Here is a 21,421-nt window from a genome sequence, read left to right as displayed (position 1 = left end):
AACAACATCAAACAATTGGTGAGGTGCTCAAGCTATCCTTCAGTGAATAGTTGTATTGTAATGAAGTTACTATGTTATAGGCAGTTATAGCTATTTATTTTAATTTTACAGGATTGATTGCACCATTCACATACTCCGTTAAAAACAAAGTTTATCGTAACGTTTAAGTTAATTAAACAGTTTACAAAAGTTTGAATCAAACTAAATGTGAATGATGCATATTTCAAAATAAATCAAAGCTGACCTTTGATAATCTCAACATCTTTATAAAAGTATCCATTGATTGGCTGATTTAGTCTAGATAGAAAACATTTAGCATGTAAATTGGTTTTGGGCTAGGCTCCTAGTGCAGACACAGGAATAGTTTCTAATAAGGCTTCGAGACGATGATTTACGCTTTGAAATGTTTACAGATGTGAAAGCTGGTTTAAGCTGTGTTCTCAACTAATATCTGGTCAAAGGTTTTGCACTAAACATAGGAGGTGTTGAAATTCATTTGAACTACAGCAATCTACGTTTTATTTTATTTTGGTTTGTTTCAACTATTCGTTCAAAAGTAAGGGTTAGGGTTATCTTAGGTAAAAATTATCGTTAAACAGTTTAACTCTTTCTCTCCGTAATTATTTACCACATTCTGGTGGAATCAACGCTGGTATCATCAGTTAGGAGAGAAAGAGTTAATTATGGCGCAACTAGAAGCGTTCATTTTGAACTGGAACAAATATTTCTAACTATATTTCCTAGTCTCAAGATTCTACAAATCACTGATACGGTTTGTCAACATTTACAGAGGTAATGAAAAGATGTAATCTATTTTCCGACGAAATACACGACTAACACAAGAATATATATCACATCGAGTTCAAGCCATAATGAAGGCTGTGTTTTTAATTCGAAAGTTTAAGACCATCTAGAGCCCATCCAACTTAAGGCTTCCAGGCATGTGCAAGTGAAAGCGTACATGTGATAGCTCGTTTGATGTCCACGTGAGTTTTTCGTTGCTAAACATGTGACGTTTACTCCATCTTAGGACGACAATTGAACGTTACGTTTAACTATTTTTAATTATTGTCACAAGAATCGACAACTTCAGAACGAAATCAACCCAAATTTGACATAGCTGTTGAGGTCATTGAGTCTTACTGACAACAAAGTCCTTGTATAATTACTTAAAGTTTAGGTAAAAATAAATTAAAATCCTGATCATACACATTTGCCATATTGTTTTTAGAAAGAATAAGAAATGATTGAGCTACAATCAATGGAATTGTTGGTTAAAGAATGATCTTATGTTAATAGCTCTTATAAAAAAGTAGATAAGATTACAGCAATAGAATATTTGTTTAACAATGTCAAAAAACATGTTATCAAAGTATTAGAAAAATGTAAACATGTTGGTGGCGACGAAGAGGAGAGGGGAGAGACTCCAACTCTCTCTCTCTCTCTCTCTAAGTACTACATTACTGATGTAGACACATAAAGACACTTTATGCATAAACAGTAAAATATGAACAAAACTAACTTATTTTTTTTCCTTTTTTTTTTTTCATTCTTTGAGCTTTTGTCAAGATTGTACGGTGCTTGAGAATGAAAGCTTTCTTTAAACTTCTCTTGCATGACTGCATTCGATATTTATCATTTATTCACACAAGAAGGATTCCCTGTACATTGTCTTATCACTGAGACACCGAGTGGCGCCCTCGTGGAATGTATGCTAGCTTGAAGCCCATTTAGTGTTTGTTTGCTCTCCTCAATGATATTGACATCTTATAAACAGAACTATGTGATAAAGTGCACAGCATAATAACATTAAAAATAAAAGCATACAAATAAATTGTGGCTTTTTAAGCGTACCTGACACTATGCTAAATCTTTATCATAACGTCGGCTAAAGGACGTGTTTGTCTCTGTACGTGTCTTAACACTGTAGATATGTATAACAATGTAATAGCTACTCAACGAAACCTTGTGTGGTGTTGGTTTCTAGGTAGGCTAGGGGCAACTGGCATTGGGGCAGTGGAAGCCGCCGCCGTAAGGGCCACCTGGAATAGTGGTAACACTTTATCCGTTAAAATGTAAAGCGGCACCAAAGCCCATTTCATACTTCTTTCCACTTCGGTTTTAAGCAGTAAGAAATTCCCAACACACCAAGAACTACGTGTCCTATAGTTCATAGAATGTGTGTAGGTCTACATTGTAAACTTGAAGGTTCTAGCCTACTTGATGTATCTCTAGCACTGTGTAATAAATTGTTCTGTCAACATTTTCGAAATAAATCTATAACAGTTTCCTCCAAATTATGGAATCGTACCTATCATTTAGTCCCCCCTTTCAACCCTTTTCGTAAACGAGCAGTGTGTCATGTGGCTAGCACAACGACCAACTTTACTTTCCCCAACTAAAGTCAGGTACCCATTAGAGTTGGGTGGACTCAGAGGCGCCCATTAAATTAAACTTCCTTGATATTTTAGTTTAGTTTACCGTGACAATCCCAAACTGTCCAATCCACAGACTAATAGATCAGCAACCCTTCTATCTGTAGCTAACACAGAGATGTAAGTATAATTATACAAATACTCAACGGCCAGTGATTAAAAGAACGCAGAACAGTTCAGCACTACAGATCACGTCATGCCATACAGGTGTTTTAATAAGGGCCGCAGCTTATCTGATATAGGTTCTTGTTTTTAATTATCCTAAGGAATACAAACTATGTCTTGCTAGTTGCTAACGTCACGTATCATAGACCAGTCCATACCTTACACTCACTAGGAGACTTGATGAAACGGATAGTAATATTTGCTATCAGAAACTATAATAAGCTGAAGAAAATCTATATCTTGAGTCTTCCCAATATGATCTTATTAACCTGTGTGTGTAGCTTCAAATAGGGAACATGGAAGATAAAAGTGGTGCTTTGAGTCAAATATCAATACAAGGAGTTGAATGAGTGGGTTTATAAAAAGAGCATTCTATCAGAATAGTTTATCCTAAGCTGTTAGAAACGCTTCATATTCAATTGTCTATAAATGTAAAATATCTATTCACATGAAATGTTTTGAGAATATTAAGTTATGAGGATCAGTAATGGATCAAAAATACATATGTATCAATGAACCTCTCCCGGTTTGAAAAAACAACATATCAGAAGACTATGTCAGTCTATAATAGTCTCTATATGAATACAAGTGACCATCTGAGTTTTATTTATTATCTGACTTACGGTAACAAAAATTGAAATACAACGGTATGTAATGAATAGATTTAAAGTGCGAATAAATGATATATTTATTTCACTAAAAATACTTTGGATAAGACCTAATAATAATTTCCATTCTTTTATTTCAAGTTAAAACCACAGACCATAGACATTAGAGACATTTCTTTCACGAGCACTTACATAGACATTTCTTTCTCTAGAACTTACATAAACATTTCTTTCTCTAGAACTTACATAGACATTTCTTTCTCTAGAACTTACATAGACATTTCTTTCACGAGCACTTACATAAACATTTCTTTTACTACAACTTACATAGACATTTCTTTTTCTAGAACTTACATAGACAATTCTTTCACTTAAACGTACATTTCACTAAATCTTACAAAGACATTTTTTTCGCTGAAACTTACAGAGACATTCCTTTCACTGAAAGCCTATTCGTAGAGCGATAAGTAAATAAACATGACACTAATGTCAATGTTAACCTAGGTGGCGGAACCAAAGTACGTCTTTGAATTTTTCTGTCTGCCTTTTATTCTATCTCGTGCTTTTATCGACCTAATTTTGATCTCCAAAAGAGAACCTTCATTGTCTAATATCCGCTTATTGGAACAGTTAAAATAAACACATCGAGTAAAAACAGAAACTTGGAGAAATAAAATGATAAGCGTTATAATAACTTGAAAACAGTACAATTGAAATGACGGCAGTGGCTACAAGTATAGCGATGTAACTACAGCTTCTAGAGAAAAACATAAGTTTTTAACGTCATTCTATTTATTAAATAATGACTTAGCTTGACATCATGGGGTAATGGGAAAGAGAGAGTCCCTGATCACACCCTGTAACGTAGATCTACAAATCCTTATGGATACAACAGAGACCGGCTGTGACATTAGGCTAAAGAAACGAAGAATAGGCCTAAATAAAGTTTTGCAAATATGAATTAAAGGCTTTATTTTAATTTCATTAACTTCTTTCAGCTGAAAGAAAGGCGCTGACAATGTTCTCATCAGTGTTTTGTCAGCGATCTAGTTTGAAGGAATTCTTATGGCCTCAATGTTGCGGCGGTGATTTTCAAGTTCTTGTGTAGATCTAAAACTAACACATCTACTCATGCGTGGAGAGGAATTATGAATTGTCTTCAGAAAAAAAATTCCAGTGTTGACAGAGTTATATTTTGATCTATTACAATATTTACACAAAGGCAACAGGTTCAGCAAGGCAGGGTCGATATTTTCTCATTAATTTGCGCTGTATTGATCTGAATCAATGAATACGCTACATAGAGGGTTGTTTTTTTTTTCCCCGTATCACTTCCTCACGATATGTCGTCTCCCTAAGACCAACAAAAAGGTAGATCTAGAACTGAACTGAAAGGGGGAGGGGGAACGTGGAACACCTTTTTTTTAATTAAATGAATCTTTAGTATTACGTATGTCTGAAACACTAGTAGATTGAAGGGGGTGGCGTACATTTATGATCTGTGCAATAAATGAGTTAATAACTTAATAATCGCTATCAATTATTGAACTTTTATTATTACTTCATTTAAAAAAAACAAAAAACCTGGAAACATTACTCTACATAGTGTGAATACAAAATGGACCATGGGGGGGAGGGGGGGGGAGTTGTGATTATCGTATTAACGTTCCCACACGACCGCCCCTCTTTCTTGAACGACAACAGTTTGGTGATAGCATAGACCTCGTGAGGGAGGCTTAGGGCGACGAGTAGGAGTGTCAAAGGTTGAAACAGGATATTGTAACGCAAAAAGGCAGCAATGTTGTTGTTTTTTTAATGTCCTTTCGTAGGTTAGATACATTCTATATTATGGCATCTGTTAGTCGTGTCAGTCTATAGAACAACTTTTTTTGTACCGGCATTAGATGATCCTGTTTTTTTTTCTTTTTTTTTCAGACCTTTGTTAACTTTCTAAAAGAATTTATTTCAAACATAAGAAATGAATTTAAAACGTGATTTTTAATGATATTCAAGTATTATGTTTAAATTGCTTAAAATACACTAATTTAAAAATGCTATTTGATCCAGGAAGTCCGAAAAGATAATCCCCGACTCCCCCCACCCCACTTTACCGAATATTCCACCCTTGCGGTTCACTCTTAGTTTATAACTAAGTGTAAATTCAACAGTTATATTAGAAAAAATATGGTTTCTAAAATTCTAATAACTTTTTTAACTTAAAATAAAAGATATATTAAGAGTCGATTTCAAAATGTGATCACAAATGCAAAGAAATATAATAAGCTGATGTGAGAACAGTGATTATAATCTAGGCCAAGTTAGTTTTTTACAATTTCACTTAATTGTTCCCTTATCATAAGTTTGTATTTTGCCTAAAGGAAAGGTAATTCTTTCTGACATTTCTAGGGCAAAGGAAAGAAATTAAATGATCAAAGACGGTAAAGATCTTTCACTAGACATCCATCTTATTGCCATTCATCTTATTGCCATCAAAATTGTAACTTAAAGAAAACATATTATTAGTGTTCTCTACAACTTATCCGATATGATAGAAAAATAATTATTTTATGACAATATTTCATCATAAATAGTTTGGGCGTCACCCATAGTTAATCACGGTACTGTTTCTTCATCTGATCTTTTGTGTCACTGGGCTTTAATTTTCCAAAGTGAAGTTTAAAGATAGTAAACTTCATGTAATGCAGAGGAATACTTTTTTTTCTATTTGATCATTCACTAGTTCAACAGTACGACCTACTAACGCACTGAGTATCACGACAGACTTATTTATAGATATCGACAAGCCCCATAGCTGCACCAACTTGCATAACTTTACAAATAGGCAACAGAAGAAGAAAAAAATGTAAAATAAATTGTTTATTCATAACTGAACATAACCAGGTAGTTCCTGCTCTCAGCCTGAATAAGAAAGAAAAAGGGAGGGAATGTGTAATGTTGCAATGACACACGAGGACTTGGCCTCTCTCGCCTTTAATAAAATGTCTTTAAAGGACTCTTTGAACCTCCTCGGGTGTATAATTGACATATGTCATACCAACACCCAGTTTGTGAACATGACTCACTGCTGTAGACAGCACAGTTAATACAAAGTTTACAGCCTAGTTGACGCACATAAGAAAGCAGCCATGATAACAAAGGGAATAACAAACAATACAGTTGTCATCATGTTTTGTCTTTGGATTTCTTTTTACAAATCCATTTTTAGATTTTGCCATGAAGATTTGGTGTTTTATGAAGAGTTACCTAGCACAAATACGTACTTAGTAAACTGCTAAATAAAATATACTAAAGAAACCTACTAAAAATACATTGGCGTAGCAGCCATGGGTTTAATGAGAACCCGGAACCACAAGGGCTCTTTAAAAAAAAAATATACAAAGACTGGACTGTAATAATTGCAATTTAAAAAAAAAAACACAAAACCCCAAAAGTAAAAAAAAAAGTAAATTAAAAAGTGCCATAAAAAAAAATATTAGCAGAGCGTGGTTTCGATCCACGGACCTCTGGGTTATGGGCCCAGCACGCTTCCGCTGCGCCACTCTGCTTCGTGTTAGTGTGCTTTGTTTCAAAGTCCTTACGCTGGGCGGGTAGGTAGAAGGTAATGTTTATCTTGTCCTCTTTCTTCCCTATAAGCATTCCATTCAGACACACTGAACATAAAGAACGCATTCTGTCCTCATGGTGGTGGTCCTTCTTAAAGATGTGCTAATGAAATGCATACCCGATGACATGATTTTGTTATACTCACTGAAGGGGAAAGAGTACAGCCCAATACTCATGATCCAGAAACGACGCATACCTTGCTACGCCACTGGAAATATACGTACTAAATGTTCGTACTAACTAGGCCTATTATGCATCATAAATATTCGTGCTAACTGACTGTGTAACATAGAATCAGAGGGCAATCACAGTAGACTACATTCCTAACGGATAAATACAACTACAATGTAAAATTCATTTCTACATATAAGTAAAATAGTATTTTCAACATCGCATTATTAGCATAAGTAAAAACTAAAAGCATGGCTGGCTGCCTGGTCGTGTGATATGCGCTCTGGGCTGTCGTTCCGTGGTCCTGATGGTCACGGATTCGCATCCTGCCAGCTGCCACCCTCGACGTTCTTTGGGAGGTTTGAGATAGGATGTAGATTATCTTCAACAGCCGAAACATGTAAGACAAACATAGCATCTAAATGTTTTCATTCAACTTTTAAAAACAAAGATCACAATGTAACATTAAGAGCTGGTGATAGACTGGGAAGATAATGTAAACTTCATCTAGATTGTGGCCTAAGGTTAATGATGACATTATGTGGCCATCACAACGACCGAAGACATTACGTTCCCCTGCTTATATCGTGCATGCACTTAACTAAATCGACTTATGTATGCCATAAAATCCCCAATTAAAAAAAAAAAGTAGGATTTGAACTAGAGATGCTCGGTTTTATCACTATACTACTCGGTCATCACGACTCTTTATTACCACCCTCTATAGCATTCACACTCAAAACCAGTGTTTCGTCAAAATATGCTCTATCGGTTTATCGGTTGTCAACTGGTCACATAAAAAGTCACACTAAAGAAAGCTCATGCAAAGAAACGTTAGTCGTGTACCATCAGGCAAAGCGCTACATTTAGAAACAGCTCTGTTTGAAGTAGTTACAAGCATTTTAACACGTAGATAGAAACTTTGTAATAATGTTAGTATTGTTAAAATGTAAGTAAACAAGTTCCAGAAATATATTTTTGTAAATCATATTGAAAGGGTCTTACGTTTGTATATGTCATTAACGTATTGAAAGGACATTACGTGTGTAGATACAGCATCATCTCATTATCGTATTGAAAGGGCATTACGTTTTTAGATACAGCATCATCTCATTATCGTATTGAAAGGGCATTACGTTTTTAGATACAGCATCATCTCATTATAGTATTGAAAGGGTATTACGTTTTTATATACAGCATCATGTCATTATAGTATTGAAAGGGAATTACGTTTTTAGATACAGCATCATCTCATTATAGTATTGAAAGGGCATTACGTTTTTAGATACAGCATCATCTCATTATAGTATTGAAAGGGTATTACGTTTTTATATACAGCATCATGTCATTATAGTATTGAAAGGGAATTACGTTTTTAGATACAGCATCATGTCATTATCGTATTGAAAGAATATTACGTTTTTAGATACAGCATCATCTCATTATAGTATTGAAAGGGCATTACGTTTTTAGATACAGCATCATCTCATTATAGTATTGAAAGGGTATTACGTTTTTAGATACAGCATCATCTCATTATAGTATTGAAAGGGTATTACGTTTTTAGATACAGCATCATCTCATTATAGTATTGAAAGGGAATTACGTTTTTAGATACAGCATCATCTCATTATAGTATTGAAAGGGAATTACGTTTTTAGATACAGCATCATGTCATTATCGTATTGAAAGAATATTACGTTTTTAGATACAGCATCATGTCATTATCGTATTGAAAGAATATTACGTTTTTAGATACAGCATCATCTCATTATAGTATTGAAAGGGTATTACGTTTTTAGATACAGCATCATCTCATTATAGTATTGAAAGGGAATTACGTTTTTAGATACAGCATCATCTCATTATCGTATTGAAAGGGTATTACGTTTTTAGATACAGCATCATGTCATTATCGTATTGAAAGGGAATTACGTTTTTAGATACAGCATCATCTCATTATAGTATTGAAAGGGTATTACGTTTTTATATACAGCATCATCTCATTATAGTATTGAAAGGGTATTACGTTTTTATATACAGCATCATCTCATTATAGTATTGAAAGGGTATTACGTTTTTAGATACAGCATCATCTCATTATAGTATTGAAAGGGCATTACGTTTTTATATACAGCATCATGTCATTATAGTATTGAAAGGACATTACGTTTTTAGATACAGCATCATCTCATTATCGTAAGCATCAAACCCATAGAATTATTCGGGAAATGAAATGATAGGCCTACATGACTACATCCAGACATCTTTTATAGTGTTACTTTATATTGTGGTTGTGTATAAAACGTAAATCTTTAGTGTTACTTGGAAATCTAAATTATCTTAACGATTCTTAATAGCACATTATTTATATATTAATTGTTTTTACGTGTAACAGCCGAACTCCCTCGAATCACATTTTAAGAACCTGTACAGAGAAAGCGATGGGAAGACAATATTAAAGATTGGACGGGCTTGTTATTGAAAGAGATTCTTTTCAAAACAGCTTTAACCTAAAAAAAATTTTAAAAAGTGTGCTTAGACTGGGAGGGTGGGGTTTAAGAATGTATGCGATCATTGACCAGTTCTGGTCTATCTCGGATATGTAGACATTGATGGTGATGATCTTAGAAGCTCTACACAGCGTGAATTTTGAGGGCAGAAACGAAAAGGGCGTGTGTGTATGTATCTTTATTTATAACAGGTACGTATAGTCATGAAAGAAAGATGACGAGTAGCTACAATATTTTGTTTTTAATTTGAATGTTACAAACCTGAATTTGTTAACAAAAAAAAACAAAAAAACTTTTGAACGTGGAAAAATGCATCTTCGTTTAAAACAGATACGCATAGCTCATAAAACATTAACACTGGACCAAATCCTACTATAATATAGGATAAATTATCCCAATATGATGATAGGATGCACCACCATTTCAAATGTATAAGTGTTATTGTTTTAATTCCTCTTATTGGTTTGCAAACTCTTTATGGGTGGAACCTAAAACCTGCCTGGGTGGGTTCACACGTCAAGTCTCGAAAACAGCTCGCACGATATTCCTAGAAATGTGACAATTTATGTATATCTTTGGGAAAAAATACTACCTAATTGGGGTTTAATTTTTCAAAATATTATCATGTCAAAAAATTATTTTGGTCTGAAGATCTATATCTTGAACACGCGTCAGTGGAGATTCCCGCATATATTCCTCAAAGAATTAAATTAACAGACTTTTAGGAACATTTTGCGCACCGTCATATGTAGAAATCATACACTGGACCAAACTAGAATCTTCCATACCATATCTCTAACGCTCTAACCCTAGCTCTATCTAGATCAAGTACTCTAGTCTAGACTATTATCTTTTGATGTTTAGTATTCAGGATCTGTATCACCTAACTAGAAATGTATATACTCTGAGTAGATGTATACATGGGCATAACCAGGATCTGTATCACCAAACTAGAAATGTATATACTCTGAGTAGATGTATACATGGGCATAACCAGGATCTGTATCACCAAACTAGAAATGTATATACTCTGAGTAGATGTATACATGGGCATAACCAGGATCTGTATCACCAAACTAGAAATGTATATACTCTGAGTAGATGTATACATGGGCATTACCAGGATATTTTTTCTTTAGGGGAGGGGGTGGCTGTAGAAACTTACATAAAATAGCTAGATCTTGTTTATAAATACTGTGATACTTTGTATTTTTGTTTCAAAATAGAGTTAGAATCTAGATCAGTTCCAAGTTAATAGTAATGTTAGAGAATTTATTTTTTTTTACCAAGAAGAAATAGTAAAAATCTTTATTTTTTTCTGCATTTACTTTGTGATTAATTCACTTGTTGGCCTATGTAGTTGATTATTTCAGTAGTTCGTGGGACACCTATTCAGGCCTCGCGGAACACAGTTTGGGAAACACTGGACTAAGAAAACGTACTACGTTCGGAAGAAGTCCATAAACCCATAAAACCATATATGATAGTCTTCGGCTAAAACCCATGTTTAGATAACAGCAACTTAGGCCAATGACAGCTCAATGTAGGTCTAAGTGGACTATTTTCTTTTTAGGAAATGCAAATACGAAAATTAAAAACATCAAGTTTAAAAAAAATAAATTTAAGAAAAAAAAAGTCAGGCCTAAGTCCAAACGATAAAAATATAACATAAACACTGGGCCACAGGCCTATATATATTTGTGTCTATGCACTGGTCTTACTCTATTGGTTAACTTGTCATTAGTGTTTCAAGTGTATCGCACTCACAAATTACCAGCTCCAAAAAAAATAATAATTCTGATAATGAAACAAATGTAGATTTAGTACTATTTGTTGTTATCCCTTGTTTATTGATACTAGTGATTGCTTATGGATATTTAACTCGGATATCCATTTTCCGCTCCATCCAGTATCTCCATTGCACAAAAATAAAAATAAAATATGTATTAATATTTACTATAAAAAAACAACAACCTATTTTTATTTTAACTTAGACTACCTCGCTACCTCACCAGCACGAGGCTACCACACTATTTCTTCTTAACCATCCTTTACTACCACCTCAACGTTACTTGACCACTACTTGGCCACCACGTTACCACTGCTTCACCATTAAGTTACCACTGCTTCACCACCACGTTACCACTGCTTCACCATTACGTTACCACTGCTTCACCATTACGTTACCACTGCTTCACCATTACGTTACCACTGCTTCACCACCACGTAACCACTGCTTCACCATTAAGTTACCACTGCTTCACCATTAAGTTACCACTGCTTCACCATTACCTTACCACCGCTTCACCATTACGTTACCACTACCTCACACTCCCAATCCTTCACTTTTTCTTTTGTGTTGCCTCGCCCTTCCCTTTTAATAGAGTCATACACTTCACAGCGGAGATTTCTATTGCCAGTCTGAGAAGCATAACTTAAGGTTATACAATGAGCCCACCACACCAAATACCAGTTTAAAACTTCTAGAAACAAAAGCTGGGCCAAACTAGAATCTTCTATACCGTGGTATTACCATATCTGATATCTCTACATAGATCAAGTATTCTAGTGTAGTCATTCTAATCTAGAAACAAAAGCACTTTAAAATGTAGCATTGACATAAATGTATAATCGATTTTCTAAATAACTTTAGATTATTACAACATGGAGTTTACAACGAGGTTTCAGATCGTCTTATTAGTTGACAAGCCTCTTATTAGTTGAATATTTTAAACACACACAAGCAAGAAATGTTGTATAATCGTTTTGAACACATTTTTTTTAAACTAAATAAGACAAGCAATTAGACAAGCAATTTGACAAGCAATTTGAGAGGCAGGCGCCCGTGGATAAAAAGGAAGAAAAAAAGGCTCCAAAAGTTTTTTGTTTTGTCTTGATTAGGACGTGTCAAAGAAAGGGCAAGGTTCTTACAATTCTGAGAATAGCTGATGTGGAAAACGGGCCCAAACTAGTAAGGGCGGGGGAGAGAAAAAGATAACGATACGGAAGAAACAGATAACGAAGATGTTAAGGAGAAGGGTGTGAGAGGTTGTCCCGATCAATACGACAAGCCCAATGTAGTATTGATCATAATAACCTGTTAGCATTACTGTTTGTACGCTACAAACTTTGTCGGTGAACGTACCGATACACTATTTATAGTATCACATTCAACACATTTCTAGTCTTAATATTCATAATGCTACAAGGCCGATATTATACAAAACAGTAGGCCTATTTTCTAGACTGTATTCTATTGCTCCTTCTTCCCTAGTGCTATTAGAGCATGGAATGGGTTGCCTGAGCCAGCCAGGAAAACCAGTGACTTGGCAGAATTAAAGTCATTGGTTAACATGCATGACTAGATGCATGAGGTGTGGGACGTAATCATCTTCTTTTTTGAAGTAACGTCTGTATAATATAAATACATATAAGATAAGTTATTTCATTATTATGCTACATTTCTTAAAGCAATTTGGCCTAAGGAACGTTACATAACGTATTTTTTTAAAAAGAAGGGGGGTACTGAGTCTTGTTACGATTTGTATCAAAGGGATCAGGGGTTTAAAAAAAAAGGGGATTTTGGCATTATGTAATATCTCAACGTTCTCCCTAAGGACTTTCTTGTGTAATGTCATTGTGCCAGCTGTTATGCTCTCTCTCTCTCTCTCTCTCTCTTTATTTAATGTTAGAGAAGTATTGGCTATGTCTTTCTTTATATTAATTCTTGTTAGGTTCTTATAATGTTACAAACCTTTAAGGTCTTAGTCTCAACTAAACTAAATCGAGGAAGCAAATAAAAGGAATAGGCCTATCTGAAGGAAACTAATCATATTGAAGATTAAAAAGTCCCTGCAAAATAAACTTTATTAAAGTATTCAGGTCTTTATGCTTTTAAAATACGAAATTAAATCTTGATACAAACTTTTTTCATGCTAAATATCAGTAGTAGTATAACCTATTTGAAGCATTGAAAACGAAGGGCGAGGTTGGAGTGAGGAGTACAATTGTCCAACTAAATCTACTTTTGATGATACAGTACGATTGTCAAACTAAATCTACTTTTGATGATGAATACAGTGCAATTGTCAAACTAAATCTACTTTTGATGATACAGACAATACAGTACAATTGTCAAACCAAATCTACTTTTGATGATGAATACAGTACAGTTGCCAAACTTAATCTACTTTTGATGATGAATACAGTACAGTTGCCAAACTTAATCTACGTTTGATGATGAATACAGTGCAATTGTCAAACTTAATCTACTTTTGATGATACAGACAATACAGTACAATTGTCAAACCAAATCTACTTTTGATGATGAATACAGTACAGTTGCCAAACTTAATCTACTTTTGATGATGAATACAGTACAGTTGCCAAACTTAATCTACGTTTGATGATGAATACAGTGCAATTGTCAAACTTAATCTACTTTTGATGATACAGACAATACAGTACAATCATCAAACTTAATCTACTTTTGATGATGAATACAGTGCAATTGTCAAACTAAATCTACTTTTGATGATACAGACAATACAGTACAATTGTCAAACCAAATCTACTTTTGATGATGAATACAGTACAGTTGCCAAACTTAATCTACTTTTGATGATGAATACAGTACAGTTGCCAAACTTAATCTACGTTTGATGATGAATACAGTGCAATTGTCAAACTTAATCTACTTTTGATGATACAGACAATACAGTACAATCATCAAACTTAATCTACTTTTGATGATGAATACAGTGCAGTTGTCAAACTTAATCTACTTTTGATGATACAGACAATACAGTACAATTGTCAAACTTAATCTACTTTTGATGATGAATACAATGCAGTTGTCAAACTTAATCTACTTTTGATGATGAATACAGTGCATTTATCAAACTAAATCTAGTTTTGATGATACAGGCAATACAGTACAGTTGCCAAACTAAATCTACTTTTGATGATGAATACAGGGCAATTGTCAAACTTAATCTACTTTTGATGATGAATACAGTGCAATTGTCAAACTTAATCTACTTTTGATGATCTATACAGTGCATTTATCAAACTTAATCTAATTTTGATGATGAATACAGTGCAATTGTCAAACTAAATCTACTTTTGATGATGAATACAGTGCAATTGTCAAACTTAATCTACTTTTGATGATGAATACAGTGCAATTGTCAAACCTAATCTACTCTTAAACAAAAAAAAATGTTCAGAACACAACGTTGTACTTTCCCCTTATACTTGAAGTTTTCGATAATAAATTCATAAAACAAGAAAAAAAACAACTTTATTTACCAATAATGTCCAAGCTATTTCCCTTATTCCATATCAAACAAAATAATGAATTTAAAAAATTAATTGACCAATAAAGTATTTAAAAAAATGATTTATGTTTTTGTTAGGTACAATAAATAAATTGTTTAAAGTATCAACTTGATTGGAGAATGAAAACAGTGTTAACAATTATTTAAGGGGGCTAAACCCAACAAATTTAGCCATGTAAGTAAATGCTGAAGTATCCGTTTCCCTTCTTGCTATTAAACAAAATAATGAATTACCAGTAATTCAATGTCTAATTGGTTACTTTTCTTTTTTTAATGCATTTCTTGTCTTAGTAAATGAATAAGTGTGCGAACTTTCTGCTTGATTCGAGAATGGGTGTGGGAGAAATAACGTGTACAAACTTTTTACCAGACCGAGTGAGTTGGTATAAACTTTGTAATAAGATCATCTCATGGGGTAGATCTATATGCCTATTGCTTAAAAAGCTACATCATTTTTATCCCTATTATCCTAAGGCAAATAGTTGATATCTTAAAGTATCCCACACACCAGTACGGTACCACCCTTTTCTCAAAGCAAAAGTTATACGTAGGCTTGGCTATCCCTTGCTGAGAAACGCTGGGTTACTTTATGTAACACGTTAAATGCCAAGTGGGTAAATCTAGATCTAAAGGAACTACCCGCTTAGCCCATTTAAGCAGAGAAGCACATAACAGTTATTTAGAGGGGAAATACGTTTTTTTTTAAGTATAATGATAATGATATAAACTATAATGATATATAATTGTGATAGTACCTAGGCCTAAAGCTATAGGCTATAAGAAAAATAAATGTTAAAAAGTGTGCCCATTCATTTAGTGTATAAAACTCAAGTTAAATTATAAATCGTATATCAAAAAAACAATTTTCAAAGCTATTAGTTATGGTGACATTATGGTAGAGCATTTACGCTACATATTAACATAGTAGGCCTATATGCTATAGATCTATATTATAAAGGAATAAAGTATTCTAGACACTAACATGACTTCTTTGAATCAAAGGAAAATATGTTCTCCTGACAGGTGAAGGGAAATCAAGTCAAAGCATAGTGTCAAGTGTTTACCTGTTGTCGGTGAAATAGAATGAAATAGCCCAGTTATCAATGTACAACACAAGTTTCACAGTTATCCCACTGACATACAGATCTACAAGATGAAGTTGTATCCTATAGTTCTCAATCCAAAACAATGAATGAACGTTATGGGAATAGGAAACGAAATCTAAAACACTTAACGAAACAGTATCCCACTGAGCGTGGGTTCCTTCCCACCTTCTCTGTCCCTTCTAATGTTTCGTCAGCCCCTCCCGTGTCCCCGAGCTGCTACTACTGTTACTAGACACCGTTTCTGCTCCTAGCCCGCTTCTTTCTAGCACTTCGAGTCGTAGCATACAGCCCAATAGTCATGAACAAGCGGACCTGTAGTGTCACCTGGTTGGCTAGTCGGCACAAAGGTCAAAGGTTGCATTCATTGAAGGTCTTCTATTTATTTATAATGACAGTAATGTATTTCTGTTAATGGGCTTAATGGTGATACTAAAAACAATTTATTATTGTTGTTTTTTCAGTTAGTGTCCCAAGAGAATTGAATATGTTCGATGACAGGTGACCTAGATTTATTTTTTATAAGAAGCGGGCAGAACCTATAAAAGTACACATTGATAAATCTTATCTTATCTTATATATATATCTTACTTCAAAAAAGAAGATGATTACGTCCTACGCGTCATGCATTTAGTCATGCATATTAACCAATGACTTAAATTCTGCCAAGTCACTGGTTTTCATGGCTAGCTCAGGCAACCCATTCCATGCTCTAATAGCACTAGGGAAGAAGGAGTATTTGTACAAATTTGTCCTAGCATATGGGATGAGGAATGTGCCTTTATCTTTGTGTTTTTCAGAGTATTTTATTAAATTTTGTTTTTGTATTTGAAGATTATGGTTCAGTGTTTTATGTATAATTGCTACTTTACTTTTGAGTCTTCTGCCCTGAAGGCTTTCTAAATTTAGTGATTTTACTAAAGGTGTTACTCTAGTCCAGTGATTCCCAAAGTGGTCTATATAGACCCCCAGGGGTCTACGAGGACTTCCAAGGGGTCTACGGAAGTGAAAATATAAATTGGGGTGGGTCCATGACCTGTAAATGGGGTCTACGAGAGTGGATCTCATTTAAGCATATCGAGACTTTATATTTCATTTCCCATTAAGGATTTTGCCTTAGTTAATCCTTTCAATTGTAACACTGTTAGTCTAATGAATTTTTTTATTTTTTTATTTTGACATCTTATTTTAAACATTGTAATTTTGTCTACATGAAAGTAACATTGTACATGGCCTAGAACTATAGAAATGAAAGTGTTGGTTACTAGACATTTTGTCTGTATTTGTCCTTGTCGAACAAGCCATTTCATATGTGCTTTTTTTGTAACAAAGTTTTAAGCTAAGTTACAATGAAACTATCTAACCTGGAACACCATTTGAGACAATGACAACATGATAAAATAGATTGAGATTTGAAATACTTTCCAACACTTTTAGTTCAGAACAGTAGAACAAAATGTTTGATTAAACACCCTAAAAGAAAAGAGGTTTGTGTCTTACAATATTTTTTCTTAGGCCTATACCAAACTCCAGAAAACTGCACTATTAAAAGCCACACACACCTGAAATCATAATAAAAACATTTCTCTAAACAACAATACAGTTCAAAGGTGTAATGGTAAGAGGAGTTAGGACACTGGAAAGTTCTTATGTAATTACTTGCAAAAGACATACTTCTAAAAAAAAAAACTGGAATAGTTAACCTTGCCCGATAATATTGTGTTATTATTATTATGTTTTCTTTTTGTTATGAATTAAGAAATCCATAAAGAACTGCTCATTGCCTGAAACTTTGATCAATGGCTCCATCACAATGAAGAATGATAGTTGTCGAAAGGCTTATGTTTGACAATATTTATTTCTGAGTTCTTGGGTGCTAAAAATCCACTTTTAACAGACTTATTTCATAAATTTAATGAGGATAACGCTACAAGGTGATAACCTAAATTTGATCAAAACGAAGGCATAATCTGAATTTTCCTAATTTTCAAATTTAAAACCAACATCATCTAATATTATATTAAATATTAAATCTAACTAAATTGAACCCTAATGTTGAAAGTTTACACAAACTTGCTATCCAATAGGCCAGTGTTTCCCAAACTTTCAACATATACCAAATATGCGTACCTCTTCAATAATTTTCGTAAATCTAAGTACCCCTTTCTCCCCCCCCCCCCTTAAAAAATAGAATAATTGTTGAAAATAATAAACGAACTTTAGGGAATACTGCAATAGGCGTTTCAGTCAATTCCTATAATGCATATTAAATCTTATTTTGCTTCATTTTAATGTGAATTTCATCAATGAATGGCCTAGAAATAAGTGAGAAAAACCCAAATGAAGTTGAAGAATTTTCCAAAAAATGCAGGGGGTCTACCGAAGAATGGAAAACATGGCAAGGGGTCTACGAGACAAAAGAGTTTGGGAACCACTGCTCTAGTCAAATGTGAATATTCGTTTGTTATGAATCTCACTGCTCTATTTTGAGTCTGTTCCAGTTTCTTAATGTTTTCTTGAGTTGATGGGTCCCAAACGGAGGATGCATATTCTATTATTGGCCTAACCTAGGTTAAATAGCATTTTAGTTTTATGTTCTTTTTTGATTTATAGATATTTCTTTTAATAAATCCTAATGCTTTGTTTGATTTTTTTTCATAATTTCATCAATATGTGGATTCCATGACAGTTTTTCATTTATTATAACACCTAGATAAATTTAGTTTTCAACATCTAGAACTAAAAGTTTCTTTTATTTCAATTAATTTTGCTTTCCAGTTTAATGAACTTCGATCAGCTATGGCATATGGCTATAAATCACTAGCTTTTTTGTGTGTGTTTAATAAGATATGAATCATTGATCTCGATAAGCTACGTATATTACATGGTATAAGACAATTTTTGTGTCATTTCTTTCGCAAGTAGCACACAAAAAAATGTTACTATTTCATTGGTATTAGTGATGATTCGGTATAACGTTTTTGGTCATTGCTTGGTTCATCTTTTTATTTCAACATCTCTCCCAATCGTCTTTCTTTTATCGTCTAAAGTGTTTCTCTAGGTTTCCTTATATCGCCCCTACATTTTTTAAAAATGTGCTTTCTCTTATTACTAAGCTTGTATCAACTCAATCTGTCTGTCTGTCTGGTACAATTTTTGTACACGTTATTTCTCCCATACACCCAGTCTCGGATCAAATTGAAAATTTACACAATTATTTGTTGTACCTAACAAAACGGGAATCAATAAAAAAAATGAACCAATGAATTATTAATTATTGGGCATTAATTATTTGATTTGGTATCCAAAAAAGGAAATAAATGCTACTTATTGAGAGAGGCGGCTGTGCATGTGGAGTTATTTCTCTAATTAGGCCTACATATTGTACACGTTTTTTTCTCCCACTTCCTATTCTCGGATCTAGTTTAAATTTCACATAATTATTCATAGTCGATGACAATATGCATGAGTCGATAAAATAAAATTAACCAGTTAGTTAATCAATTAGTGGTAATTAATAAACTATGTCTTTTCTAGAAAAATTGGAGCTTATTCCTGTAGATATATATTAATGTCTATATTCCTAAATATATATATATTTAGAGAGAGAGAGAGAGAGAGAGATTAGATATACAGTGCTTTTTTGTGACGGTACGGACCAGTACGTCGAACCGGCACCTTTTTGAAAAAAATATTACTTTTCTTGTATTTTAACGTATACTATCGATTTTTAGTAGTTAAAAGTTACGCAATCAGCTACTGAGTACCGGCAATTAATGTCTTTTCTAGAAAAATTGGAGCTTATTCCTGTAGATTATATATATATATATATATATATATATATATATATATATATATATATATATATATATATATATATATATATATATATATATATATATATATATATAGAGAGAGAGAGAGAGAGAGAGAGAGAGAGAGAGAGAGAGAGAGAGAGAGATTAGATATACAGTGCTTTTTTGTGACGGTACGGACCAGTACGTCGAACCGGCACCTTTTTGAAAAAAATATTACTTTTCTTGTATTTTAACGTATATTATCGATTTTTAGTAGTTAAAAGTTACGCAATCAGCTACTGAGTACCGGCAACTATTTTTTTTTGACAAAAAAAGCACTGTATGCATACATACACACACACACACACACACATATATATATATATATATAAAATCAATTACGGTAATAATGGAGCTGAAAAGGTGAAGGTAGAGTTTATTAATTAAAGAAAAAGTATACAGAAAGTTAGTGTCCTGCATCTCACTGATTCACATAAATAGATAACCAGCAAACCAGGTGTTACTGCTGCAAGCAAATTTAGATTGAGGCATATCAAATCAACATTACTGCTGTGTTGTTGTTTTTTGTCTGAACAAATGTTTTCCTGCTGTCTTTACACTATTGTGCAGCTTACGTTGTGTGTGTATGGTTACGTTTGATGTGTATGGTTACGTTTGGTGTGTATGGTTACGTTTGGTGTGTATGGTTACGTTGTATGTGTATGGTTACGTTTGATGTGTATGGTTACGTTGTGTGTGTATGGTTACGTTGTGTGTGTATGGTTACGTTTGATGTGTATGGTAACGTTTGATGTGTATGGTTACGTTTGATGTGTATGGTTACGTTGTATGTGTATGGTTACGTTTGATGTGTATGGTTACGTTTGGTGTGTATGGTTACGTTTGGTGTGTATGGTTACGTTTGGTGTGTATGGTTACGTTTGATGTGTATGGTTACGTTTGGTGTGTATGGTTACGTTTGATGTGTATGGTTACGTTTGGTATGTATGGTTACGTTTGGTGTGTATGGTTATGTTTGATGTGTTTGGTTACGTTTGGTGTGTATGGTTACGTTTGGTGTGTATGGTTACGTTTGGTGTGTATGGTTACATTGTGTGTGTATGGTTACGTTTGATGTGTATGGTTACATTGTGTGTGTATGGTTACGTTTGATGTGTATGGTTACGTTTGATGTGTATGGTTACGTTTGGTGTGTATGTTACGTTTGATGTGTATGGTTACGTTTGATGTGTATGGTTACGTTTGATGTGTATGGTTACGTTTGGTGTGTATGGTTACGTTTGATGTGTATGGTTACGTTTGATGTGTATGACCTTTAAATATTTAATATATTTATATATATTTAATAATATTCAATTTTTCGTCAATAAAAGATATAATTTTTTAACAAAAAATTTCATGTACAAAAAAAAAATTATCGTCCCTGGGTGGGCTCGAACCACCAACCTTTCGGTTAACAGCCGAACGCGCTAACCGATTGCGCCACAGAGACGGATACAAACGGTGGCTACATAAGAAATACTACTATACAATTTAATTTATATTAAAAGTACTATTTAGAACTAGATCTAAATTAATATGTTATCTATGTATAGAATTATTAGCTATAATTTTATGATATAATTATTGGTATATTAAACAGCAA

General features: G+C 33.6%; 1 protein-coding gene and 2 non-coding genes across 5 annotated transcripts in view; all 3 read right to left on the bottom strand.

Annotated features, from left to right (window-relative positions):
- LOC106054111 (unconventional myosin-XV-like) overlaps positions 1–16,202 on the bottom strand; it is a 117,654-nt gene extending 101,452 nt beyond the window's left edge. Inside the window, exon 1 of one of the 3 annotated variants that reach the window (XM_056021343.1) lies at positions 15,920–16,202. The gene's annotated coding sequence lies outside the window, so the exon portion shown is untranslated. The remainder of the gene's footprint in view (positions 1–15,919) is intronic. The other 2 variants (XM_056021344.1, XM_056021345.1) reach the window with 2 other exon arrangements.
- On the bottom strand, positions 6,703–6,774 carry Trnam-cau (transfer RNA methionine (anticodon CAU)). The gene has a single exon. It is a non-coding gene; the product is annotated as a tRNA-Met (tRNA).
- Positions 16,203–21,194: 4,992 nt separating the features above from the next.
- Trnan-guu (transfer RNA asparagine (anticodon GUU)) lies at positions 21,195–21,268 on the bottom strand. The gene has a single exon. It is a non-coding gene; the product is annotated as a tRNA-Asn (tRNA).
- Between the last annotated feature and the right edge of the window lie 153 nt (positions 21,269–21,421).

The sequence above is a fragment of the Biomphalaria glabrata genome, chromosome 2 (genome assembly GCF_947242115.1).
Source record: "Biomphalaria glabrata chromosome 2, xgBioGlab47.1, whole genome shotgun sequence".
Lineage (NCBI taxonomy): Eukaryota > Metazoa > Mollusca > Gastropoda > Planorbidae > Biomphalaria > Biomphalaria glabrata.
Note: the sequence above shows the minus strand (reverse complement) of the source record. Positions and strands in the feature narration are given on the sequence as shown.